This window comes from Heterocephalus glaber, unplaced genomic scaffold (assembly GCF_053883595.1).
Source record: "Heterocephalus glaber isolate CG9 unplaced genomic scaffold, H.glaber_assembly_v1.0 deba00001724, whole genome shotgun sequence".
Taxonomy (NCBI): Eukaryota; Metazoa; Chordata; class Mammalia; order Rodentia; family Bathyergidae; genus Heterocephalus; species Heterocephalus glaber.
Genome location: NW_028258435.1, coordinates 859,875 through 885,820, shown reverse-complemented (window position 1 = coordinate 885,820; position 25,946 = coordinate 859,875). Strand labels below are relative to the sequence as shown.

Genomic DNA, 25,946 nt, shown 5'->3' with positions numbered 1-25,946 from the left:
TCTCTCCTGGTCCCCTTGCCCACTCGCGGAGGAAGGGCTGTCCCCACGGTGAGGACACTGGGCACCCTGGGGACTCCTGCAAAGGTGGGCTGGGGCCCCAGCCAGCAGCCAGGGTCCCTTGGGGCTGTGGGAGGGGGTCTGCAGGTGACCTCGGCTCCGTGACATCCAGCCAGAGTCTCACAGGACGCGTTTGCAGTCTGTCCAGACGCCTCGCTCAGAGTCTGGGGGAGGAAAGAGAGAGGACTGTTAGATTATTTGCAGTTTGTGTCCCGGAGTCCCTGGATGGCCGACAGGCAGAGCCTGTCTGAGTGCCGGGCTCCATCTGTCAGTCTAAGTCCCCAAGTCCTCTATGAGTCAGTACTTTTTTTTTTGGTGTTTTTTTTTTTGAGACAGGGTCTCCCTTTGTAGCTCAGGCTGGCCTCAGACTCGCAGCAGTCCTCCTGCCTCAGCCTCCTGAGTGCTGGGATTACAGGCAAGCGCCACCATGTCTGACTCAGTACTTTTGTCTAAAACCCCAACCTCAGTTTTTCCTCATCTGTCTAGGTGGGTACTGACTAGACTGAGGTCACATGGCCAAGGGGATGTGAGGAAAATCACTGAGGAGTAGGAGGGAGCCTGGCTAGATAATTCAGAGCAAGACAGCAGACAGGCTTCAGACACAACTGGGTTGCAAATGCATGCCTGTCATTCCAGCACTGGAGAGGCTGAGGCAGGAAGATTGTCACAAATTCAAGGCCAGCCTGGGCTACATAGTGGGTCGCTGCCTCAAAAGAGAGAAAGAAAGAAGAAAAGAAAGGAAGGAAGGAAGAAAAAGGAAGAAGAAAAAAAGAAAGAAAAGAAAAGAAGTGAAACATGTGGGATGTGAACCTCGCTGTAGTAGAACAGTGACAGGAACCCGTCCAGGGACTCGCTGTCCAGTGCTCCTTCCATAACCCCTGCAGCCCCCACCATGAGGACAGGAGCAGGAGGAAGCCAGGGGCTGTGGTTGCGCTGGGATGTGGAGAAGCTGGGAGGAGACAGAGGAGTGATTTTAGGTTGCTGAGGATCTTGTGTTGACAAGGGCAGTAAGGAGAGCATTCTTACAATAGTAAATGGGTCAAATTAGCAGGCTAATAAGGAAGCTGTCCTTCTCCCAGGTGAAACCTTTCTTTTTTTTTATTACCACTGGGTTGAAGAGCCAGGGTGTCTTCAGCTGATACACGATTGCCCTTGAGCGTCACAACATCATGGGACCATTGAGGCCTCAGCTGTGACCAGAGGCAAAACAGAGTTGCTTCCCATGCCATAGCTGGCTCTCAGTATGAATAAACGGCTTTAGTCATACTTTAATTATGAAAGGATTTTCCCCCCAAATCTATGCAGAATGGATCTTGACAGCCTCTCGTAGTGCTGGTATTATAGGTATGTACTACTGAATCTGGCCAAGGGGCCTCTTAAAATTTCACCTTGTGTGATATATGGAGGTCAACAGCAAACACTTTTATGTATTGATTTACTGATTTTTGTGGTACTGGGGATTGAACCTGGGACCCTCACACTAAGCTACAAATCCAGCCTCTTTTTTATTTTGAGGTAGGGTCTAGCTGAATTGCTAAATTGCCCAGGGAGGGCTGGAACTTGCAACCCTCCTACCTCAGCCTCCCTGAATGCTGGGATTGCAGGCGTGTGCCTCCGTGCTGGCTGACCTCTCAGAGTTTGAAGAGAACTAACATTTAAACATCATCAGCCTGCACAATCTCTGTAGTGCTGTTGTCCCTCACATTCTAACTCTGTGTTCCAAACATCAGAACACCAGGGCTCAAGTTGGTTAAGAGCGAGCCCAGGGCATTGGGCCAGGGCAGGCAGGCCTGTGTAGGACCCCGGTGTGCATGGCCGAGCTGGGGCTGCTGGAGATGACTTTGTTCGGAGCTGGCTGTGGGCCAGGTCCCTGAGTTTACTGAAATGTTCTGTGAGTTACTGGGAGAAATGGAGCTTTGAACTTGCCTAATATAGCATGGGCTGGTTCTCAGGATCATAAACATGTTTCTGAAGCTAATTAAGGGGCCAGGGATTTAGCTCAGTGGTGCCGCCACCTGCCTCGAAAGCACAAGGTCCTAAGTTCGATCCCTGGTACCAAAAAAAAGAAGCCTAATGAAGCTAATTAAAGAACCTTATGAAGAGGATGAGGGCAGGGGTAAAACCTGACTGTCTGTCTATAGACTCCTTGTGGGCCAGGACGGGACCAGCCCTCTCCCTGGCAGAGAGTTAAGAGCTTAGCAAGAAGAAAAGGCCCTTTACAGTGCTGGGGGCGGGGGGGACCCAGCCATGAGGGAGGGGATGCAGAAGGCATAATTGGGGCTTGTAAAAGATTTCCAGACAAAATCAGTTCATGTGTTTTGGAGAGGAAAAGGCACGAGCACCGTACTCCACACGTGGGTAGCTTTCTGCAGTCCGTGGGGCGGGGTAAAGGAAAGCAGAGGCTCCACCAGGGCAGGGCTCCCTTTGCCCCACACAGCTGCTCATGGACTTGCCTCTGGGGATGGGGCCCTGCAGCAGCAGACACTAGGCTTGGTGTTCCTGCTGCAGCCTTCACTTACCACGTAAGCTTGGGCAGCTCGTTTATCCTGCTGGGCCTCAGTTTCCTTCTGTGGAAGATAGGGTGTATTCATCAGCTGGACCAAATATCTGACACCCAGAACTCACAGGAGAAGTTTGATTTGGCTCACGGTTGTGGAGAATTCAGCCCATGTTTGGCTTCAAGGCAGGAACGTGATGGCGGAAGAAAGTGGTGGAGCAAACCTTCTTTGTTCCCAGCAGCCAGGAAGCAGAGCAGGGGAACAGCGCTAGAAGAAGGAGAGAGGAACCAGATACAGTCCCCAAAGCCATGCTTCCATGACCCTCCTAGACACATCCAGAAGTGTGCTTTGCTGATCCCCTACCCCACTCCAAGTCAATCAAGTTGACAGTTAAGCTTCCCCATCATATGGAGATGAACTAATACCCACATCATAGGCTTGTGGCCAGGGTAAAATACATACCTAGAATGTTCAGGACAATGCCTGGGTGCAGGAGGGAAGCGCTCTCTGTTAAATGGTAAATGTTCTCTGTTGTCCTCTGCTCTCTGCCTTGGCCATGGGCTCTGACCAGGTCAGGGCGGAGCAATGTTTCTTCTGAAACAGGCCACCCAGGGAGAAATTCAGGAGGCCTGGTGTCAGCTCCTTGGGATTCTTTCTCCCACTCTTTTCCCCAGCTACCAGTTCTGGTTACTCCTATCCATTTCTGACAGGCTCCTTTCCAATATGATTTCTGAACCTGTCTCTTTGCTCCTCTCAAAGCCCCGATGACGTCCCAGGCCTTGTGAGATGAAGTTCAAACTTCCAGGCACTTTAGACCAATTTAAGTTTCTGGGCCACATGCAGCCATATCCTCTGTTGGTGTCACCCTGTGCCAAATGGTTTGGGTTTCCCCTCCTTCTAGACAAATGGTAAATATTGTATTTCCCGGCTCCCTGGTGTTTGGCTGGGACAAATGCCTGGTTTGGGCCAATGAATTGTGAGCAGAGGGAACATGTGGGTTGGGGACTTTTTCCCCTCTCCATAAAACACTGGGCAATGGTGCAGGAGTGTGTCCAATACTATTCTTGTTTGAAAAACAAAACAAGAGGCAGCTTGCATTCAGCTCACAGGCCAAAGTTTGCAGACCATGATTCTAGACCAGGCTAGCCAGTGGAATGCTCCGGCAGCCTGTGATGTCTGTGCTGTCTGGTGTGGTGACCCAGTGAACAGCCCCACCTGGCCAGTGGCTACCATATTGGACATCCGTTCTGGATGGTGGCTGTCCCATTAGTCAGGGCCCTGGAGTGAAGACAGCATGGACAGTTCCTGCTGACCACAGTGGCCGTGTAGTCTAATTCCTGGTGTTAGAACTAAGATTTGGGGATGTTTGTTACTGCAGCGAGATATAAACCATTCCTGACTTACTCCTCATCCAAGTATTCCGTGTCTATCTAGGCCTCTGCTCATGCCCTCTCCTGTCCCTTATTTTTCTTTTTACCAAGTTGATAACCTTTATTTCACAAAGATTCTTGATACAATTATTATAATAATCCATACATTATGGTTTCTAAACATTTACCCACTAATGGTTTTTTTTTTTTTGGTACTGGGGGATCAAACTAGGGTCCTTGCACTTGCAAGGCAGGCGGCAAAACCACTGAGCTAAATCCCCGGCCCAACCCACCCATGGTTTTTGTGAGAGGCTCTTGTCCTTCATGGTTCAGGGATAGTTTAGATGGCTGATGTTTGTAAGAGCCCAACTTTTCTTCCTTTCTACTCAGCAAGTTAGTCTTTTCAGAAGTCTTGCTGGATGTTTTCTTTGTTTGCTTCTCCCTGTTGCTGCTCAATTTGATAGATTTCATTTTCTAGTTGTGCAATAGTCCGTGCAATAATCCGTTCAATCTTGTAATTCTTACTGACCAGGGACACCCAATTTGACTCCATTTCTCTCAATTTAGATCCAGCTGTGAGTTGCATATATTTTCCCTGCCAGTTTAAATCTTGAATATGTTTCCTTAACTTCTGAAGCTCTTTCTGTCCATGTTCAATCATATGAACTAGATTTTCATTATATACTTTCCAGGCATTACATCCATGCTGTGACATTAGCTCCAGATTCTCAATTCGTACTGCTTGGTGCTCTAATTGGGCCATAGAATTGTTTACACATTCTTGCCATGCAGTAATGTCATTTTTCTGACCTGAGGAAGGGGCTGGAAGCTCATACCGTTTCATACGGAGCAGTTCAATTGGTTGTCGAGCAGCCAGTCTTTCAAATTCATTTCTCATTATGTCAGTTTCGAGAGCAGAATAATCCGGGGCTGTTAAGTAGCTCAGGTAGTTCTTAGTAGGTCGGTATCTGTGAGTTTCCTCCTCTACCAGAGCCGCAGCCACTTCCCGCACGCCTGGCGCCTCATAGCCTTGATCAAAATATGGCAGCGCATCCACCACTGCCTCTCTGGTCACCAACCCTGTGCCTGCCATGGCACAGAACGCATTCCCGCCTGCGTTTTTTTTCTCCTGTCCCTTATTTCACCTGCAAATGTTGCCTCATTGTTTAGAGCTCAGCTTGAGGGTCACCATTTCTCGGTGGTTTCCTAACCCCCATATCACCTCCATGGTGTAAGAATTGCCTGCAGTCTTCTTAGGGTACTTTGCAAGTCCACTGCAAATATAATGTTGTGATGTAATCATTTTTTTTTCATGTTTTCCGCTAGATGGTGAGCTCTTGGGGAGCCCCCATCATACTTTAATCTTTTCAGTGAGAACCTCAACAAATGTTTCTCGAACTGAATGGAATATGCTTTGGACCCTGACCTGGTGTCTCTCATGGTCCTCGCTTGGCACTGGTTCAATTTTGGAACATTTCCCCATGTCTTCTTATTCTCTTGCCCACAGTCATAAACTTTAGGTTCCAAAACATCAGGCAATGATAATGGTGAAGGATGAGGATAAAGAGAGAAAAGAGATGCCTAATAATCTTACCTATTAATGTAAAAATATCAGTTTTGTTACTTCCTAAAACTGGGCAACTGTGACTATAAACAGAGTTGTAGCCCTGCTAACGGTTCCAGTGCTATAGGAGTTACTGTCCCCAAAGTGGGTTTGGGAGACTGTGTAGTTCAAGGGCTTACTTTTGAAAGTTTTTTCAGTCTGTGTGGTGTTATGGTTTATATCTAGATGCCACCCCAAAAGCCTCATGGGATGATTGAATCATGGTGGTGGTGGGGTGATACTGATGAGTTGATAGCTAAATGTGATGTTGGGAAGTGGAGCCTGATTGAAAAAGGTGGGTCCCTGGTGGGATGGCCTGGAAGGGTCTATCTCTCTCCTCCTCCCTTGATCCTCTCTGCTTCCTGCCTGCCATGCCATGGACTGTTTCTCCTCTGTGATGCCCCTCTGCCATGCTGTTCTGCCTTGGAACCAGCTGACTATGGACTGGAACTGATACAAATTAGCCAAATTAGCCTCTGTTAGAGTTGTGAGTGTCAGTTACTGTGTCTCAGCAAATAGAGAAGTAACTAAGACATGGCTTATCAAAAATCCCACTTTATTCTTTCAGTCATTTTTGTTCTAGCTGACAAAAGAAAGAAAGAAAGAAAGAAAGAAAGACAAAGATGTAGATAGAGCTGAAGTCCCTTGGCTGAAAAAAAAGAGGCTTTGTTTAATATCTCAATTATTTTTTCCACACCATCTTCTTATGTTAATAATTTTCAAAAGGGTAGAGGAAGCTAGATTTAAATAGGGTTTGGTTTCTCTGCTCAGACTAGGGCTCTGTACCTATGCAGGTCTGTGTGTATGTTCTGTATATCTTAGCACTGACATTGGGCCAGTGACTTAAATGATCTGATCCTTAGTTTCCTTGCTTATAAGATGAGGGGGAAAGGATTTGTTATGGTTTATATCCAGATGTCCTCACTTTTCTCTCTGCTGTCTGAGCACCATGAGGTGAGCAGCTCTCCTCCTCCAGACCCTTCCACCATGCCCTTCCTGCCTTTGAGCCAGCCAACCATGGACTGAAAAATAAAAACCTCTAAAATCCATGAGCCAAAATAACCTCTACTCCTTTAAGTTGTGGGTGTCAGGTATTTTATCTAGCAACGAGGAAGTAACTGAGACAGGATTCAATGTATCTGAAGGGAAGAATGAATGGGGTCCTAATAGTCCCTCTGGCCTGGGTCTCAGATCAGTGTTCAAAGAGGAGAAAAACCACCACCATCACCCAGAGTCTTGGCTCCCCCATGGTGGCTTCTCAAAGCCCTGCCCGCCCCCGTGCTTGTGCCCACATCAGTGTTTCCCCCTCAGCCTCAGGCTGTCCTTCTCCTCTCCCAAACTCTCACCCTGTGCATGCTGCACTAGGGACTCTAACGAGCCTGCTGTGCTTGCTGTGTTCCTGCCTGACAGATGCGCCTGGGTTTACACACGTCCCCCACTCCTGGCTTGGCGGAAGCTGCAGTCCGTGACTATTCAGTAATGGAGTGAGGAGGGAGAAGGGAAGGGCTCCCACGGGCACCATTCCATAGACTTATCACAGACACGGGCATGCTCCCAATCCAGCCGGAAGGACTGTTCTTTGTGCTTCCTCCAAAAACAATTTTCAGAGAAGGTGAGAAGGAAGAGGTGAAGAAGATCCTAAGCCAGGTGTGGTGGTGCATGCCTGTAATCTCAACACTCTGGGAGGCTGAGGCAGGAGGATCACAAGTTCCAGCTCAGCCTGAGCAATTTAGGGATTTAGAGAGACTGTCTCAAAATAAAATAAAGAAGGGCTGGGGATGTAGCTCAGGGGAAAGGACTTCGGTTCAGTCTCCAGTACTGCAAAACTATCTAACTACTGTGTATTTTAAGAAAGTAATAATCTTTCACATTTGTTCAGCATTGTTTTCCATAAGATAGTTTCACAGCCATTCCTGTATTTGATGTTGATAGTTATGCACGGTGTGTGAAGTTCTAAATCAGACCCCCACCCCCCTATGCCTCTGATGTATGTAGACATGAATAGGGTGGAGCTTAATGCCATTCCTAGGTTACAGGATAAGGCACAGAGGCAAGGGAGATTCTCTGGCGGGACTACCTGTCACATGAGCTCTTTACGCTTGGGGCTGGAGGTCAGAGGCCGGGTAAGCCAGAGATTTGCAGGCTGAGAGGGATTCAGCTGGAGAAACGTGTGCCATGGCTGGCTGTGGAGACAGAGGGACCCACGAAGCTGGGAAGGCACATGGTCATCTGGCACAGAGTATGGCCCCAGGTGGTCACTGACCAGGGAACGGGGGCCTCAGCCCTTTGGCACCGTGAGCTCCAGACGGACGCTGCACTGTCGGTGAGCGTGTGGCCGGGCCCGGCCTTGCTTTTGGCCTCTGGAGAACCTGGGCTTCCCACCTTCAAAGCAGGAAGATCGTGCACAGGTTTTGTTTCAAGCTGCTAAATTTGGAATAATTTGTTACACAGCAGTAGATAATCGTATTAGCCTCCTAGGGCTGACCTATCAAGTTGTCTCAAAGTGGATGACTTTGTTCAACAAAAATTGATTCTTCCAAAGTCCTAGAGTCCAGAAATGTGAAATCAAATTGCTACTAGGGTTGTGCTCCCTCTGCAGGGTCCAGGGAAGAACCTCCTGGTTTCTCCAGACCTTGGTGGTTCTCCAGTTCCTCATCCATCAAGGCCTTCTCCTCCTGTGTATCTTCTCTTCTCTCTTATAAGTACCCTTGTCATTGGATTTAGGGTTCACTGGATAAGCCAGGGTGATGTCCGCATCTTACAGCCCATATTAGTTAAGGTTTTCAAGAGGAACAGGATCAGTATGAAATAAGTGTATTAGGTAATACGTGTATTAGGTAGGTTCACAGAGTCAGGGGTGGAAGAGTCAAAATAGCCGCCTGTGAGAATCCAAAATGGCGGTCTATGTGCCAGAGAGCTGGAGGATCCAGGAGCAGTTGAAGGTTGAAGGCTCACTGTGGAGTCACAGGTGTAAGTCTGCATTGAAAGGCTGAAGAAACTGGAGCCCAGTGTCCAAAGACAATGGTAAAAGTTTGGAACTTTTAAAAAAATAAAGGGAAATGATTTCTTCTTCTTTCCCTTTTCATTCTGTCCAGGCTACAAGCCTGTTGTTTGGTGCCACCCACATCTGAGGCAGGTCTTCCTTTTTTGTTTGCTGGCATACATGTCAATCATCCACAGACACACCCAAATTCACCGATCTGCCAAGGGGTTCTTACCCAAGTCAAATCGACACATGACAACCGATGATCACACAGTCTTCATTCAATTACCTCTGCCAGGATCCTCTTTTCAAATTCTTTGCATCCACAGAATCAGGTTACAAGGGCATGGACCTGTCTCTTTGGGGATACCATCCAATCCACTCAGCAACTAATAGCAATCAGTCTCTCTTCATTGTTTTTTAGTGAAGAGGAAACTACAGAGTGAATAGACAAACATAGGGCTTTCGAATTCAAGTCCAGTGGATTTCTCACTGTCCCACAGATGTCTGTTTCTCTCACAGCATTTAGCACAATGCTGAATAGAGACAAGTGCTAAATAAATACTTGTTGATTAATTGAAATTGCAAATTAGTCAAGAGTGAAGTTGTACCATATTCAGAAAAAGATTCAGTGTTAAGGGGGAAATGATCTCTTCTGGAAGTCCTTTGAATCTGTCTAAAGAGGTCTACATTGATGAATATTTCTGTCCTTGATTAAAATGATTAAGGGTCCTTGTGAATGGAGGGTCTTGGAAGTTTTCCAAGAGACACTTTGCCAGAAGGATTAAAATAAGAAACAGAGGGGGAAGCCTTCCCTTGTCTTATAGAGTTTGGAATCAAATTGCTGTAGGATCAAATTCAGCTGTCACTTCCCAACCATGTGGCCCTGGGTAGGTCACATAACCTTTCTGAATCTCCTTCCACTGACCGGTGACTAGGACACTGTGCTCTATCACCGTGTGTTTAAGGACAAACGGAGATGACTGTAATAAAAATGCCCGCGGATATGGGAAACGCTCTTCCAGTTGGTTTACACAGGAGGTGAACCTTCTTCTTCCTCGCATTCTACAGGTGGAGAAACTGAGACAGAGAGTGGTGAGATCAAAGGTCAACCGCTGTCAAGTAGCAGCACTGTCAGGCTCTGAACCCATGACGTGTGGTCCCGGAAACCACCTTCTTAGCCATGGTGGTGTACCAATATCCGTTATGTTTCCTTAGGAGAAAGGACCACAGAAAGTGATGTAGAAGAAGGACTTGAAAAATAAGAATTAGGTTTGGTGGAAGTGATGATGCTGAAGGCTGTCCATGCGGGACTGTGTGGCATTGGCCTTGGCCTCAGCAGGGCCCTGAAGGTTGGGTATGAAGTAGGAAGGGCAAGGCTATGCTGGAACCAGCAACGACCACCACAGGGAGCTGCTGACCCTCACAGCCTCCAACCTGGGCAGAGCAGGTGACCTGTAGGGCAACTTCACACATAGTTATGCCTGGACCTGGCCAGGCTGAAGAGGCTCAAGGAGCAGTCAAAGTCCAGGTGTGTCTGGGGAAGGGAATTCTGGGAAGCAGAGTCTGCTGGACACAGTACGAACTCTGTAGACCCTCAGACATGAAGCATCCAGAGGAGCAAGCAGACCAGTGGGATCTTCCCCTAGGCTGGGGAACTGTTTGTTCTTTTTTTTGTTTGGTACCGGAAATCGAACTCAGGACCTTGCACTTGCTAGGCAGAAGCTGGCACCACTGAGCTAAATCCTCAGCCCTGTTTGTCCTTTTTATTGCTGCTATTCTTGATGAGGAGCAATGGATGCCCCTGCTCATGTGGAGGGGAGGCTCCAACGGATCTAAAGATCAGGGCCAGCTGGGGTCAATGATGGTGGAAGGGGTGGAGGCAGTGTATCAGGTTTCACTAGCAAACAGAATCAATATAAAATATAAATATAATTACACAAGGGGTTTACTAGGTAGGCTTAAGGATCAGAAGGGGAGGAGGCCCAATGGCTGTCTGTGGAATCAGAAGTGAAAGAATCCAAAATGGCAGTCTGTGTGCTGCAAAGATGGAGAATACAGTAGCAGTGAAAGGTCAAAGGTCTGGAAGCTCTCTGCAGCGTCACCAGTCTGAGTCTCAGCCAGAAAACCAAAGAGTCTGCATTGGGAAGCTGAAGAGTCTGCTCTGGAAGCCTGAAGAACTGTGAACCAACCTCTGAAGACAACAGTGAAGACCGGAGCTCTTCCAGAGAAAAAAAAGAGACGATTCACTCTTTCCCTTTCTAGTCCACCAAAGCTACAAGCCTATTGGTTGGCACCACCCACATCCAGGGCGAGTCTTCCCTTTCAGTTTGCTGGCCTATATGTCAATCATGCACAGACACTTAGAGTTGACCAATCTGCTCAGGGGTCTTACTCAAGTCTAGTTTACTCATCCCAATTAATGATCACAGAGGGGGACCCATCCTCTTCACATTACCTCTACTTTCTCCCCACCCTGTCAAATAAGTCGATCATAGAGATGCTTCCCGACACGTCTTTCGGCGATGCCTCCGCCACCGCCATGTCCCTTTCCTCTCCTAGGCAAAAATTCAGGGGCTGGCCCCAGTGGGTGAGGGCTTTGGCGAGGCTGGGGACTCGACTTCCAGGGACGGGACTAGGGCAGGGGTCCTCCCTGGAGCGACGGGGGAACTGGGAGGTGAAGGTCTTTATGGATGGGGTGGAGATGAGGTCCTGAGACCCGGCGCCCAGATGAGCTATCAGCGTCGGGAAAGACTCAGAGCCTGACTCTCGCGGGAGAAGGAGGTGTGGTGCGCAAGTCAGTCCAGCTGGCCTCAGGCGGGACTGGGGCGTGCGTGCGTGCGTGTGTACGTACGTTTACGCATGATCACACTGTACTCTCGCAGAATGGATTGCTACTTGCCTATCTCACCAGATCCGGTCCCCGAGAACACAGGGAATATCTCTCTGCGTCACCCGCAGTCGCCAAGGGAAACAGCCAGGCGCGTTCTGAATCCCGGCCAAGACTGCGGAAATGAATCCTTAACTCTGCAAGGTGAGATCACTGGCTTTTTATATATATTGGAGACTGAACTCAGGATCTCGACACTGAGCCCTACCCAAACCCTTTCTAAATTTTTAATATTAGATTTTAAAATAGGGTCTGGCTAAGTTGCCCAGACTGGGTTCGAACTTGCGATCTCCTGCCTCAGCCTCCCAGAATGTGGGGTTACAGGTGTGCACCGCCACACCCACTGTCATCAGTTTACAGGATTTAGGAGCAGTTGATGAAGCTGAGATTTGAACCCTGGCTGGTCCCATTTCAAAGTTCTTGCTTTCTTCAGCCCAGAAGAGACATAGAAGGAGCTGAATTGTGGCCTTGGTCCTTTAAGGCTTTTCTGGCTCTGAAGGTGTATGAGGTTCTTGGAAAGTGAGGCTGGGTCTTAAAAATATATTTTCAAATATTTAACTGAGTTGCTTAGGATCTGAGAGGGGAGGCTGCCCCATTCCTTTAGAAATGAAGCGTGCTTTGAAGGCTATATTCATTGTAGCTTTCCTCTCCAAGTTTTCAGTCTCCAACTCGAAGCGAAATGTTAACAATCAACTCTGGCTCTCTAGACATCAAGTGCAAGTACCCCTTTGTTCCTTTACTTGAGCTGCTTTGCAATCATTCAGGTATTTTTGTTAAGGAGCATGTTTTGTTTCTCTCATGAGATACTTTGGATTCTTATTTTGCAAAGAAAAAATAGATCCTAGCAGGTGCTTTGGGTTAAGATCACAAACAGCCAGCAAGCGACAGAGTTGTCATTAGTGGCGCCTCTGTGGCCAAGGCAGAGGCGGTCTGGCTGGTGCTGGGACCCAGCCTTGGGGTGCTGGGAGGGGACTCCCACCACCCAGCCCCGGGGAGACCAGTGTCCCCCAGCACTGTCTCTCTGCTCTTTACTCCTCATTTAGCGTGTGATTCTGCATTCACATGTGGTCACACTAGGCCCTTTCTTGTCTGACAAAAATCCACCCCGTGCAAGCAGTCTGCCTCCGAGCAGCCGAGGCACGCGGCACTGTTGTGACCACAAAGGCGACAGCCATCGTATTATCTGACGTCGATGGCCCCAGGCCATCCCTGTGCTCCACACACAGCTGTGGACGCTCGCAAGTACACTCTGCCCTCCCGCAGCGTGGGAGAAGCCAGCCCTGCCTGATGACAGCCTGATATCCCGAGTCACCTGCCACACAGACTCTTGCATGCAGACAGCACAGGGGTCCCGAGCTCATGGGGCCTGGATAACAACCAGGCTCCTCGGGATCCCAGAGCCTGCGGCATGGAGCCTTTCCCACCAGGGCAGAGAACCCTGTATCCCTCTCCACTTCCCATCGTGTCCCTTAGCTGGGACACAGCAGCAACACCCACAGCTTAAAGGAGGAGAGGTTTATCTGCCTCAGGGTTTCAGGGCCCTCAGTTCATGGTCGGCTGCTGCAAGGCAGGAACATCATGGCGGAATGGAGTAGGGGAGCAAGGCTGCTCAGTTCATGGAGGCCAGGAAGCACAGCAGGGGAACAGAGCCAGAGAGGAAGGGGCGAGACCAGACGTGGACCCAAGGTCACCCTCCATGAAGCACCAGACACAGTCCTCCCGCTCCTCCTGCTATCTGGAACGTCACACCCTATCCTGGGCCTGTGGTCCTCTGAGCCGCTCTGGTGCAGAAAGGGACTGATGCTGACACGGAGGGAGGAGACACAGGCTGCGATGGTGTGACCCATGAGCATCACCCTAGCAAGAGGAACGGGATTCCGGGAGGCGCACCACTGTGCAACCTGGCAGGGAGGGACAGCGTTCTTTGAACACACGTGGCGAGGATGGAGGATGGCCTGGCTGTGGCAGGCGTGACAGTGGCAGGAACTTGTGTGGCTGCCTTGAGAGGGGGCTGCAGCCTCTGCCCTACTTCGCCCACCACCATCCAAGCAGTGGCGCCCAGGGCAGGAAGACCAGGTGCTCTGGGCCCGGCTCCACCGAGAGAGCCAATCCTCTGAAGGAGAGGTTTCCAAAGCTGCTTCCATGGCAACTGCAGAGACCCTCAGACTCAGCGCCAGGCTAGTTGCTTAGCAAATGCCTGAAGCTGGGGAGGTGGCAGCCACGCGGTCCCTGCCTGGGCACCTCCGTGAGGCTGTGAATTGGCTGTGCTGCCATCACCCGGGCAGGGCAGTGTCCTTAGACTGTCATCCCTGGCAGCCTGAACCTAGCACTGCATCTGGAGCCAAGGGCTCGGGGCCTGTGCCTGGCTGGGGCTGCCAGCAATGTCTTCGGGGCCGAGCGTGAGATCTCTCAGCACTGCTCGTCCCTGGCTGCTGTTGCTCCACCTCAAAACAGTGACTGTTGGTTTTCAAAGTTGTGGTGGCCATGGAGCTGCAGAGACTTTGCAAGCTGATCCCTCTGGCTGGCCCTGCCCTGGTGCCCCAGAGCCTGAGCTCACCGGCTGCAGATGCTGACAGCCAAGGCCTGGGGTTGCAGCCTTGGGAAAGGGGTGGTTTCTGAAGTAAGAGTGGCCGGGTCTATGAAACACTTAAAGTAACTGTGTCTTTATGATATGATCAGAAATACGGTGACTGCTGCTGCCGAGCACCATCCAATGGAAAGGCAGCTTGTAAACATGACGCTGTTATGTCCTCATCCACCTTAGTCACCTGATCTGGCACTGTGTGACTTCCGGCTCTTCCCCGAAGTCACAGTGACCATGAAAGGTACAGATTTTGGATCCACTCAGGACATCAAGGCAGCCAGGACAGCGCAGCTAAAGGCCCTCAGGAGAGAGGGCTCCAGGGCTGCAGCAGGAAGTGGCGAGGAGGATGGGATGAGTGTGGTCAGAGTGAGGGGAGGATTCTGAGGGGATTCGTGGCAGTGTGTCCTTTACTGTAACATAAACTATTTCATTAGTATGTGTTTGTAGTAAGAATTCCATTTATCTGAGGCTGGGTACACACCTGTTTCATCTTTGAAATTGCTCCCCGTTTCCCCTCCCTTTCTTGTGTCTTCTTCTCTGCTTCACAGTTTACTTCCCTGATTCCTCCCATCTTTCTTTTATTTTGCTCTTTATATTATTTATACTTAGGTCTCTCAATTAAGAGAAGCCATGCAGGCTGGGGATTTAGCTCAGGGGTGCTGCACCTGCCTTGCCAAGTGCAAGGTCCAGAGTTGGATCCCCGGTACCAAGAAAAAAAAAAGGAGAGAAGCCATGCAATATTTAACTGTCTCTGTCTGACTTATTTCATTTAGGGTTGTGGCCTCAGGGTGCATCCATTCTTCCTACAATGACTCAAGTTTAGCCTTCTTATTGGTGAGTAGTAGTCCAGCGATACCTTTTTTGTGTGTGTATTTAAGCCAGGCATGGTGATGCACACCTGTAATTCCAACACTCATGATGCTGAGGCAGGGGGATTGCAGTGAGTTCAAGGGCAGCCTGGACTACATAGTGAGACCTTGTCTCAAAAAGGAAAAAAACCCAAATAAATAAATAAAATTTAAAAATAAAAAATAATTTTTTTGTATTTAAACAGTCATGGTGTTTGTCAATCACACCTCATACTATCCAAGTGCCACTGTCACTTACCTAGGGCCGGGACCAGAGGCATTACTGGAACCATGTTGCAGGGGGCACTGATGTTACCCTGCATTCTGCTTGTGCGTGAATAATCCTTGGTTTGCCAGACTCGTCTGTGTGTGAGCTCGCTTGGCCCTGCTCACCTCCAGGGGCGGTGTCACATCTGGGGCTAATGAGGCTCATCTGGGACACTTATGGGAACCCAGGACTTCTGGGAAAGGTTTTCCGAAAGAATATTTTTACTTCCTTATGCTTTTTACAAAGGACAAGGAAGGAACAGGTTTCTTTCTGGCCATTCGAATCTGTTGTATGAATCTGTGATATTCAGATCCATTGCAGCCATCTTGTGACTGCGGGCACAACCCTGAGGCTAAAAGTCTCTCATTGAGGATGGCAGGACAGAAAGACAGAAGAAGGGACCTGGGTCCATGATGATGTCATTGAACAGCTGGATCGACTACTCTGGCGCAGTCCTACCTCCAGACTTACTGCAGGAGATAAACATAGTTCCGTATTTTATTTTTAGTTCTGTATTCTAACTGAGCTACCTTCCATTGAGTCTTTTGATTACAGCTGAGAGCAGTCAGAGAATCTCAGTGACATCTATCCCACTCACTCTGGGCTTCTGCCCAGGGTATTCCCATGCACTCCCCGTGGGAACTTTCTTACCCATCCGGTGAACTTGTCCCTGGACACCAGCGCGGATGTCTCCTCCTGTAGAAGCCCTTCCCAGAGTGTCACTGTCCTGCGGGCGCGTCCTTTCCCTCTCTGTGCACTCTCTTCCTAGCCCGTGTTTGTGTGGATTGTGCTGGATATTGTACTGTGCGCCTCAGCTCTCTGTCACCACCACTGTGTCTTCTTTTGTTTGTTTTTTGTGTTTTGAGACAGAAATCTTACTATGTTGAGGTCCAGCCTGGCCTCATACTTGTAACGATCCTCCTGCCTCCGCCTCCCAAGTGCTGAGATCACAGGTGTGCGCCACTGCCCTTTTCTCTGCAGCTCTGGGGACCAAGCCTGGCCCAGAATGCATGTTGACTGACCCACTCGTGTGCTTCCTGGCCCGAGAGGCTGTGGAGCTATAAAGTAAGAAGCAGCCCGGGATGGCACTAACTTGATAAATGCAGTCCCTGCAGCATTCATTGCTTTTTAATGAGCTTCATTCCGTTAAACAGATGCTTATTCAGCCATCCGTGTAGCAGTCTGTGTAGCCAATGGGAAGCAGATGTCTTTCTCCCCTCCCAGCAGCCCCGAGAGGAGATCATGGTCCATCCTCATCCCTGTACTGCTCGGTTCCTTTTTCTCCCCACAGAGCTGGCAGATGCACCAAGAAGGGACCCCAGGGACATTCCTGGGGCTGCTATGACGTCCAGCTCCGTGCTTCCTGGGCAGGTCAGATCATGCGCTCTCCTGAACCACTTGCAACAAGGGATTGTCATCTACTCAACTGCCAGAACTGCCGCGGACTCCTGAAATGCCAAGACCTGGAAAGCCAGCCCTGTCTGTCTCAGCCACGTTCTCATCACTGGGACGCAAGACCTAACCCGAAACTTGAAGGAGAAGACGTTTATTGTAGCCCAGGGTTCAGTCCATGGTCTGCTGCTCCAAGGCTGGGTGGCATGGGAGAGGCGCCTTGCAGAAGAGAGCAGCTCACAGCACGGGGTACAGGAAGTGGGGAGAAGGGAGGAGCCAGGAGGGAGACGAACCCTTCCAGGCCACGCCCTGGGGCCGCCCCTCCCACCAGGCCCCGCCTCCTAACAGCAGTCTGCTCTAAGCCCGCATTGTCCAATCAGCTGCCAAAGGCTCAGCCTCTGCGAGCACCAGGCTTGAGGGGACCACACTGTCTGCTGTTACAGGCAGGGTCCGCTTGTCTTTGCAGGACCCATCACACACTGCCCCATGGTGCTCGCCAGCCCATCTACCATCGACTGCCTGTGTTTTCCTTCTGATGTTCCACTCTGGGCCTGGTGAGCCTGGAGGGCTGTCCCCTCGGCCCCAGGGTTACCGGTGCCCAGGGAGAGAAGCCGACCAGCCACAAGCCAGGACAGCACCTGGGCCCCTCGTGTCCCGGAGGCCCTGACATCTCCCAAACTGACTGACGTCAGTCACCCACAGCACACCTGCAGAACCGCAGGGAACCCTCTACGACATCCCCAAAGCAGGGGGCAACAGGCGTCTGGGAGTGACGGGTGAGGTCTTTTCTTAGGGACGTGGGTGTCAGGTGTCCCCTACTCTGCTGCAGGAACCCTCAGACAGCAGCCCCCGAAGGCTTCAGCCCACAGAGCAGACCTGCCTGTGGGAACAGTGCCTCTTGCCCGTTGCCTCAAGGCCATTTAAGACGCTCAGGACCTGAGCAAAGTGAGTTCTGGTTGTGAAGTTGATCCTTTCAGATGCTTGATCCCAAACCCCGGCTGTGCTGCAGAGAGCACGCTGGGAGCCCCTTGACCATTAGCCTTGGAACTGGAAGTTCTAAGTCTGGAGCCGGAACTTGTTCTAACCCTGGTCCTCACTATCACACTAAAGGCTTTCCTGAGAGGCGAGGCTGCCTCTACTTCCTCTTCTTTGACCCCTCTCCTTTATCGTCTTCCTCTTCCTCCTCCTCCACCATTGGGAATTGAATCCAGGCCCTTCTCACTGAGCTGCATCTCTAGCTCTTTAAAAGAAAAACAAACTTTTGAGACAGGGACTTGCTAAATAGCCTAGGCTAGGCTTGAACTTGCAGCCTTCCTGCCTCAGCCTCCCAGAGCACATGCAAGATTACAGTTGTGCGCCAGTACTCCCCCAGGATGTTGTGCTGCTAAACAGTGGCACATTCCCTAGGGAGGAAACCCTGGAGGCTCCGGAACCTGGGCTCCAGGGACCTGTGGTGGAGAAGCCTGGCAGGGCCTCTGGTCTCTCGGCTTCCCTCAGCTTCCCTGGGGCAGGGGTGGCGCTGCATGGCTGAATCTGCTTCCTCTTCTGGCCCGGGGCAGGGCCTTCCTGTGCCTGGAAAGGAAGGTCCAGCTGGTTGGGAAGAGCCTAAACCCAGCCCCTAAACAAAGGGCTGGCGCTGACTCATCTGCTCCTGGGTTGTGGTTACCAATGTCAACTCAGGTGGCAACTTGGGACACGGGAGGTACAGGAGCTGAGCTCACCTGGGCCTCAGGAATCAGTGCCAAATTGAAAAGCTCTTGCCTCTTCTTGAAGGGGCTCATGCTGGCTCCCAAGGGCCCCTTCAGACATCAGCCTGCAGGGCCCCCAGTGTGCTTCTGTGATGCCCGGACGCTGAGCTCCTGCGACTCGGGTGGCTGAAGGCCTCCGAAGCCCAGATCAGGGACAGGGCCACCTCAGAGCGCATCCTCAGGAGCAGTAGCTCATCCTCATCCAAACAAAGCATTTCCGCCAGGCATTTCCTGCAGCAGTGATCCCTCGAGTGCTTAGTGATTCTTTCTTCTCCAGGGGTGTGGAGGTGCAGGACCCTGGTTCCATCTGCACTGCCCCTTTCTGTCTGGGTTCAGGTGGTGGCTGGGGTCTGCTGCTGCTCCTGGCCAGGGGAGGAATTGAGTCATCTGCTGCTGCATCTAGAAACTGTGGCCTCCTAGAATAAGCTATAAGGCCAAGTCAGACTCATGCTGAAGGCCCCTTCCCCCCACATAGCACCGGTGACCAAGCCTGTGGCCTCATCTCCTTTACTTTTTGGTGTCTTGAGATAGAGTCTCACTTTGTAGTCCAGGTTGGCCTTGGACTCACTGTGGAGCCCAGTCGGGCCCCAACTCAGGGCAACTCACCCCCTTGCCTCCATCCCCCCGAGGGCGGGCAGTGCAGGTGTCCACTCCTGCTAAGCCCTCTCTTGTCAAGCCTGGGGCCTGGGGAAGCTGGGAAATGACCAGTCCTTGTTCCTGGGGTCTCCACAGGCCCAGGGCACCTCTCATGGCTTCCAGAGGTCCAAGGCTTCCCAGTCTTCACAGCATGAAGCAGCCAGCTGTGTGAGCAGAGCCCAGAGGACGTGAATCCCCTTAACGCTACGCCTGTGTTTATAACAAAGTCTAAACAATCTCCTACCGACCACAGCCCCTGTATCAAGCTGCACGCCCTGCCCTCCTTCCTGAGCTGAGTCCCTGTTTAGAGAGGCACATCCGAGTTTTTCCTTTTCCACTCTCTCCCTTAAAGCGAGATTGGAAAACAGCAGAAAGCTCCAGCAGCCCAGGGCCAGAGCAGGCCTTTCATCACCAGAGGCCGTGGAGAACCATTCAGGGACCGCACTTCCTGTCCAGAGAGGAAGTGGTGGGGTCTTGACCCCAGCATACTGTCACTTCCAGTCATGCTGCAGCCCGGGAGGCAGTGATTCCGTTTCCATTTATAAAGTGAAACCAGTGCCTGCTGCCTCCCTGCTGGGGGAGGGATAGGAAGGAGGAAGCAGAGCTTCTTCCAAACAATTCAGCCCTGTTTAGCTTCCAAACAAGTCTGTAGGAGAAAGGATTTCCTCATGTTCAAGGTGGGGGCAGCTTCTCCCAGGAAGGGCCTGGTTCTTTCTCTTCTGTGGGTAAAAGAGAAGGCTGCAGTGGCCATGTAACTCGGTGGAGGCGTGGCTGTAATTGAATCTCCTGCCTCAGCAGCCGTGCTTTCAGAGAACTGTCACACATGTTGCTCTCGCAGATCCTGGGAACCTCTGTGGGAAGCAGAAAGGCGTCGGTGTCCTCATTTAACTTGCTGTGCAGAAAAGTGTGCTAGTGTTGAGAGCTGCTGTGGAGACGGGACCTGGCTTGTGGTCGAGGGACAGTCGTGGCCCAGGGGATGAAGACTGGGCAGGACGCTGGGAGCCCTGATTTCAGCCTTCCTGGGGCCTCTGTCTCCCCATGTGACTCTCCGGACTTTGATTCATTCACTGTGACACAGGATAACAGGAAAGAGACCTTGGGGATGTGCAGAGCACACATGTGAGACAGGAGTCACACTCTGCTGGCCATCATGGTGTCAACGTTTATTCTGGATGGTCCTAGATGGTCCTAGATGGTTCTAGATGGAGGAGAAAACCTAGAACCCTGGAGGATTCCTTCAGCCAGGGAACAGGCCCACTCGTTGCTTGGTGAGCAAGGGACTGATAGCCCAGGGTGCCCCTCAGATAAAGCAGGGGTGCACAAGGCAGGCTAATAGGAAGCAGAGCTTTGAAACCAGGATTGGGAGAAGTCCCTGCCCTGCCTTCAGTGATGTGTCTTCTGGAGGGTCATGTGGCCAGGTACTGAGAAAGTGACTCTGACATGCAGAAGTGCAAAGAGACCACTGAGTAGGGCCATCTGTGTCCCCTCTTGAGAGGAGGGAGAAGAAGGACGTGGCCAGGAAGGCTATCAGGTGCCACTGAGGCCCACAGTGTAAAGCATTTTTCCTGAGGCATCCCTGCTAGTCATGGTGGACTCGGGGTACAGAGAGCTCTCACTTGTAGTTATGGCTTAGATCTAAAATGTCCCTTGAGAGTCTTGTGTTCAGGGGTGGGGTCAGGTCAGAAGAGGTAAGTCAGTGGGGTGTGACGTGGAAGGGTGCGTTCTTATCCCCAGCTCCTCCCTTCTCTCTGCTTTCTGACTGGCATGAGGTGAGCGCTCTCCTCTGCCGGGCCCTTCTGCCAGTATGTTCCTGCCTTGGAACAGCTGACCATGGACTGAACCCTCTGAAACCATGAAGCCCATAACCCTCTCCTCCTTTAAGCTGTCCCTATGGGGAAGGTATTGAGGGGAGCCCCATGGCCATATGTCTTCCCTGACCAAGGTCAGCTTGCTTTGTTTGGTTGGGTTTTTTGAGATGTAGTCCAGACTGGTCCTGAACTCGCTCTGTAGCCCAGGCTGCCCTTGAACTTGCACTGATCCTCCTGCCTCAGCCTCCTGAGTGCTGGGCTCACATGTGTGCACCACCACACTTGGTGAGGTCAGCCTTTGAAGGCTTGAGCGTCCCACTGGTGAAGGTGTTGCCCTTCCATGGAGTCTTGCTAATCACCAGACATTCTTGAAAGCTAAATAGTTTTTTTCCTTCCTGGGATTTCCAAGGACAAAATCACTTGCGCTCGCTCGGACAGACCATCACTGTGTGGCCTGGAGGAGGCTTTAGCTCCATGCTCCCCCCGCAGCCCGGTCCTCCATCCTCGTCCTCCATCCATGACCGTGTCCAGGCCACCTCCTCCTCCTCTGTTCCCTGGGTACACCCAGGGCCCAGTGTGGAGACTGAGCTGGATCAGCGCATGCTGCTCCCTTTCACACAACCCAGCTGGGGAGTCCGGACCCAGAACGTCCAGTTGGAAAGCTGTGTGCTGAGCACCCTGAGGTGCCGGCCTGAGCAGGGTGCTGGGGACACAGGAGGAAAAGCGTTTGGCCCTGACCTCGAGCCGCTCCTGGGTTCCAGAAGAGACAGATAAAGCATTCTGGTTTTGTTGGCGCAGCCACGGACGGAGGCATCAGGAATAGATGTTCAGGCATCACACTTCATTTCATAGCTAAGAAACTGAGGTGTGGTGGTGCAGGCCGGTTATCCTAGCACACTGGGAGGCTGAGGCAGGAGGATCACAAGTTCCCACCCAGCCTGGGCAACTTGGCAGCTTAGCGAGAGCCTAAACCCTCCCCCTGAAAAAAACAAATTAAAAAAGGGTTGTATCTCCGTGCAAAGGCCCTGGGTTCATTCCCCTGTACTGCAAAAAATAAATAAATGAATAATTAAGAAAAGGAACCAATGGAGGCCCAGCTTGGACGAGAGCCTTTGGCAGGCGGTGAATCCCTGGTCCAGGAGCGGAGGTCCCAGGCCTCGCCTCGTCTCGGGCTCTGCTGTCCCAGCACCAGCGGCCACTTAAGGAAGCCATGGCTCACACATGCTCACCGGGGCTGCCAGGGCGCCTGGAGCACCATCCACGTCCTCTGGGCACAGACCCCAAGCAGGAGGACTTCTGGGGCCAAGGACATCTGAGGACGAGGTCAGGGTGCTGGGACTGTGCTGCTAATCAGACGGGAGGGCTTCACCTTCGCCCACACCTGCATAGACGTCCCCCTGCACACATCTGCGTCTCTGCGGAAAGCAGGGAAGCGGAGGACGTTTACAGCAGCAAAGGAATTTGCAGGAGCGCCCGCTGGGGAAATGGGGTGCTCAGGAATTGCCTCTCTGGCCCTTGCACCTTCTGTCCCCCCGTTCTCTGGGCATGGGGAGCACGCAGTGGCTCCTGCTGAGTGTCCTGTATTTGGGGACCCCGGGGACACAGAGTTGCAAGGGAAACCAGCCCGGTGTCACCCACCTGCACCCCGATCTTGACTCCCGACACGACTCCAGGGGGTGGACACCCAGCGGGTCCCCGGGTCTCTCTGAGGAACCCAGAGGCCAGGCTGTCTGAGGTCAGGTCCTTGGGGAATGGGACATCGCCTGAAGCAGCGCAGAGAGGCAGGGATAGAAGAGGTCAAGACAGATAAACAGGAAGCCAGGTGTGGGGGCACTGGCCCATTCTCCAGGCACTCCGGAGGCTGAGGCAGGTGGATCACTGAGAGTTCAAGGCCAGCCTGGGCTACATAGTGAGTTTAAGGGCAGCCTGGACCACATAGTGAGACCTGTCTCAAAAAAAAGAGGGCACCTCTCAAAGAAACAGAGAGGTGCTCCCTTCTGGGAGGGGCATCTGCTTCTCCAGAGGGGAAGGGGCGAGGGTCCACAGTGCAGGTGTGAGCCATGTTGGGTTTTTTGAAGATGGATAACTCAAGGATTCTTTGGATTCTCTCAGCCTGCTCCTTTATCTTAGGATCAGTCTCCTGCTCTTTACTTTCTCAATGAAGCCAATTCATGGACTTCAGTGATTCCCGAGGAATCTGGGGTGTGTTGGCCGGCAGGAAAGGAGCCCAGATGTAACCAAGGGCTTGCTGAGAGGGGTTGCCCATGTGACTTCGACTTCCTTGTGGAAGTTGTACTTTTCTTCTTATTTATTTATTTAGTTTTTGGTTTTTGAGACAAGGGTCTTGCTAAGTAGCCCAGGCTGGCTCCAACTCAAAGTGAACCTCCTGCCTCAGCCTCCTGAGTGCTGAGATGACAGGCGTGCACTGCCGCCCTGGGCAATGGGTGACTGCTGAGCTCAGTCTCACAGACTCCTGCACTGCCCATTCTTCCCCCACAGAGCGACAGCAAAGCCCTGCTATGCTGGAATCCAGGTTCAGTGAGTCCCGGGTCTCCACTGCAGGGCCACCGTCTCTGGGCTGGCCCGGGAACTGTTCCTGCAGCCCCTTCTGTCCCCACCCTGTCCCTCCCAGCTTCGATCTCTCCCCCACCGCAGGCTCAAGGCCGAAGTCCTCAGCATGGACCAGGTGGGCCACATTTGCTCCCAGGAGACCCCGCACCCTGGCTGTCTCCAGCCTCAGCCCCAATCTGTCTGTCCCAGCCGATTCGCACACCCTGCTCCTTACTGTCTCTGCCCCTGAACATCCCCTGGGCCCCGTGCATGTTGAGAAAAGAATAAATGAGCCAACAGGTAATCGAAGGAGTGAAGCTGGGTGTGGTGGTGCACACCTGTCATCCCAGCGCTCTGGGAGGCTGAGGCAGGGAGGTTTTGGGTTTGAGTTCAGCCCGGGCAGCTCAGCAACTTAGTGAGCCCTGGCTCAAAAGAAAAACAAAAGGGCTGGGGCTGCAGCTCAGTGAAAAATCCCTGGGTTCAGTCCTGAGTACTGCAAAGCAAAACAAAGGCCACAGCGAGGCTAAACAGTGGGAGAGAGGGCCCGTCTGGGAGTTGAAGTGCTCACGGTGGGGACCAGGAAACTCCAGCTCCTAGAGCTGAAGCTCAGGTTCCAGCAGCCTCAAGTTGGGGGGACCCCCAAGCCTAGCCTCGTGGGCTCCCCCTTGCCATGGGATGCCTGGCCCCACAGTCCTTGGCCCTCTGCAGCCGGGGAGGGTCACGCTGGAGGCCACACCGGCACCCGGGCAGAGGACAGAGGGTCCCCAGTGCCCTCCCTGGCCCAGGTCAGTGGGCTCCGCTGTGGGGCCGCCAGGCTGCAGGGTGGAGAAGGCAGTCGCCATAGCTGTGTGCCCAGCACCCTGGGTGAACCAGGTCTGGGGTGCTGGGATAGACGCCCCCAAAGAATATGCTTCTGGCTGCAGGAAAGCTTATTTTCAGATTTGACTCTGTTTGCAGTATCACTGGGCCTGGTTGCCCCACCCATGTCCCTTAGAAGAGAGAGACAGGGGCAGCATTTGTCAAGAGTCTGGGGGAGGAGACCCCCCGGGTCTGGAGCCTGCCACTGGGAAGTGGAGTCGCCGTTAACAGGGCCCAGCGAGGCTGCAGGGGAGCTGGCTGTCACCACCTCCTGCTCTTTCCAGCCACACAGCTGGACTCCCTGCCACCCTGGTTGCTCACTGCAGCAGTGAACAGTCACAGGCGATGGGATTCGAGGGCTCCTTCCAGCCCCGGGCATGGTAACCAAACCCAATGGAACAGAACCAAACCAGCCCTGCACAACCTTCCGCACTCCATGTCTCCAAGGTGACAGTCCAGGGGAGGCGAGAGTCGCAGACAGAAGGGCGTGGGATCCTCCATGCAGGAGAGATGCCCGCTTGTGGGGACGTTGATTGTCTCTGCTCCAGCGGTTCACAAAGAGCCTGGCACACAGCAGGTGCTCAATAAATTCGGAATCTCATGAAACATCCTCATTTCCAGGTTAGCGCTAACCTTTAGGAGAATGTAAAGGTCCTTGTTTCCTGTGGAGTTTTGCTGTCGTTGCTTGTTTCGTTTTTTAGAGGCAGGGTCTCACTATGTAGCCCAGGAGGCCCTCGAACCTGAGGCAATGCTCCTGTCCCAGCCTCCTGAGTGCAGAGATTACAGGCAAGTGCCACCATGTGTGGCTCATGTGAGAGTCTGACTACTGGGTTTGTAAGTAGATCTGGAAACAGGGACGTAAAGAATAAGTCACTGGTGTTGCTGATAGGTGCTGGGTGTGTTTTCCTGAGCAGTCCTTTGGCCTCTGGGGCAAAGTGGGGCTGAAATGTAATCTACCACTGGCAGCAAAGCCGGCAGAGGCTTGGCCTGAAATTCAGATACAAGCTGGTCAGGAAACGTGGGGCCAGGGCCAGTGGTGCCCAAGCTTGGGTCCTCGGCGATGCTGGCAGCATATGAAGGTACGGGGACTGAGAAGGGTCACTTTCGAAGCCCCACGCTGAGGGCCCCTTCGGGCTAGAACACAGCTCTGGAGCCCCCCACCCCTCAGGACCCTGGATGCGGCTAGGTTTAGCAGCCAACTCATGGGGACCAGCGTGTCCCCAAAGATCGGGGACCCTCAAGCCCCAGCTCTGCCTCTCCAGCCCTGGGACCTTTCCTATGGGATGGGGCCACCTGGCCCTCAATTTCCCCATGTGCTCAGGGGGGACGTTGGGGCACCTCCGGGGCTGGACCAGCAACAAGAGCATGAGCATCCGCTCCGAGCGCCGCCGGCCGGCCCCGGCAGCCTCCCCTGGACCCTGCGGTGCCCCGCAGCTGTCTGCCTCCCGCCGCTCTGGTCCCATGGTCTTCTTGCAGACGAGGGGACCGTGCCGTCTTGTGGGTCTCAGTGCCTGCAGAGACACCTGTGAGCATCACAGTGACCACAACATGGGACGTCGGACAGGGCCTCGCCCAGACATCGGCTCTGCCCCTCATCGCCCCTTCCTGGCCTCTCCACTTCCTGGCAACCCCGATCGGCCTCCTTCACCATAGTTTTGTTTTTGCTGAGAACATCGTGCAAGTGGAGCTGTGCAGCAATAGGGCCATTCAGTGGTAAGCAAGTCAGCAATCGGAAGCAGAGACGCAATAGTAGGCAGAGTTCTGCAATCTTAACTGCACTTGTGCAGTTGTAAGCGGAGCTGTGCCGTGCTAAAGCAGAGCCATGCAGTCATAACTTCTGAGGCCGGCTTCTC

At 52.3% G+C, this 25,946-nt stretch overlaps 1 long non-coding RNA gene and 1 pseudogene across 1 annotated transcript; one reads left to right on the top strand and one right to left on the bottom strand.

The window, feature by feature from the left end:
• Positions 1 to 4,221: 4,221 nt before the first annotated feature.
• Positions 4,222 to 5,071, bottom strand: LOC101718329 (pre-mRNA-splicing factor SPF27 pseudogene; annotated as a pseudogene).
• A 5,209-nt stretch (positions 5,072 to 10,280) lies between these two features.
• Positions 10,281 to 21,742, top strand: LOC110346737 (uncharacterized). Its single transcript, XR_002390943.2, has 3 exons — positions 10,281 to 11,545; positions 14,759 to 14,819; positions 16,393 to 21,742. It is a non-coding gene; the product is annotated as an uncharacterized LOC110346737 (long non-coding RNA).
• Positions 21,743 to 25,946: the final 4,204 nt, after the last annotated feature.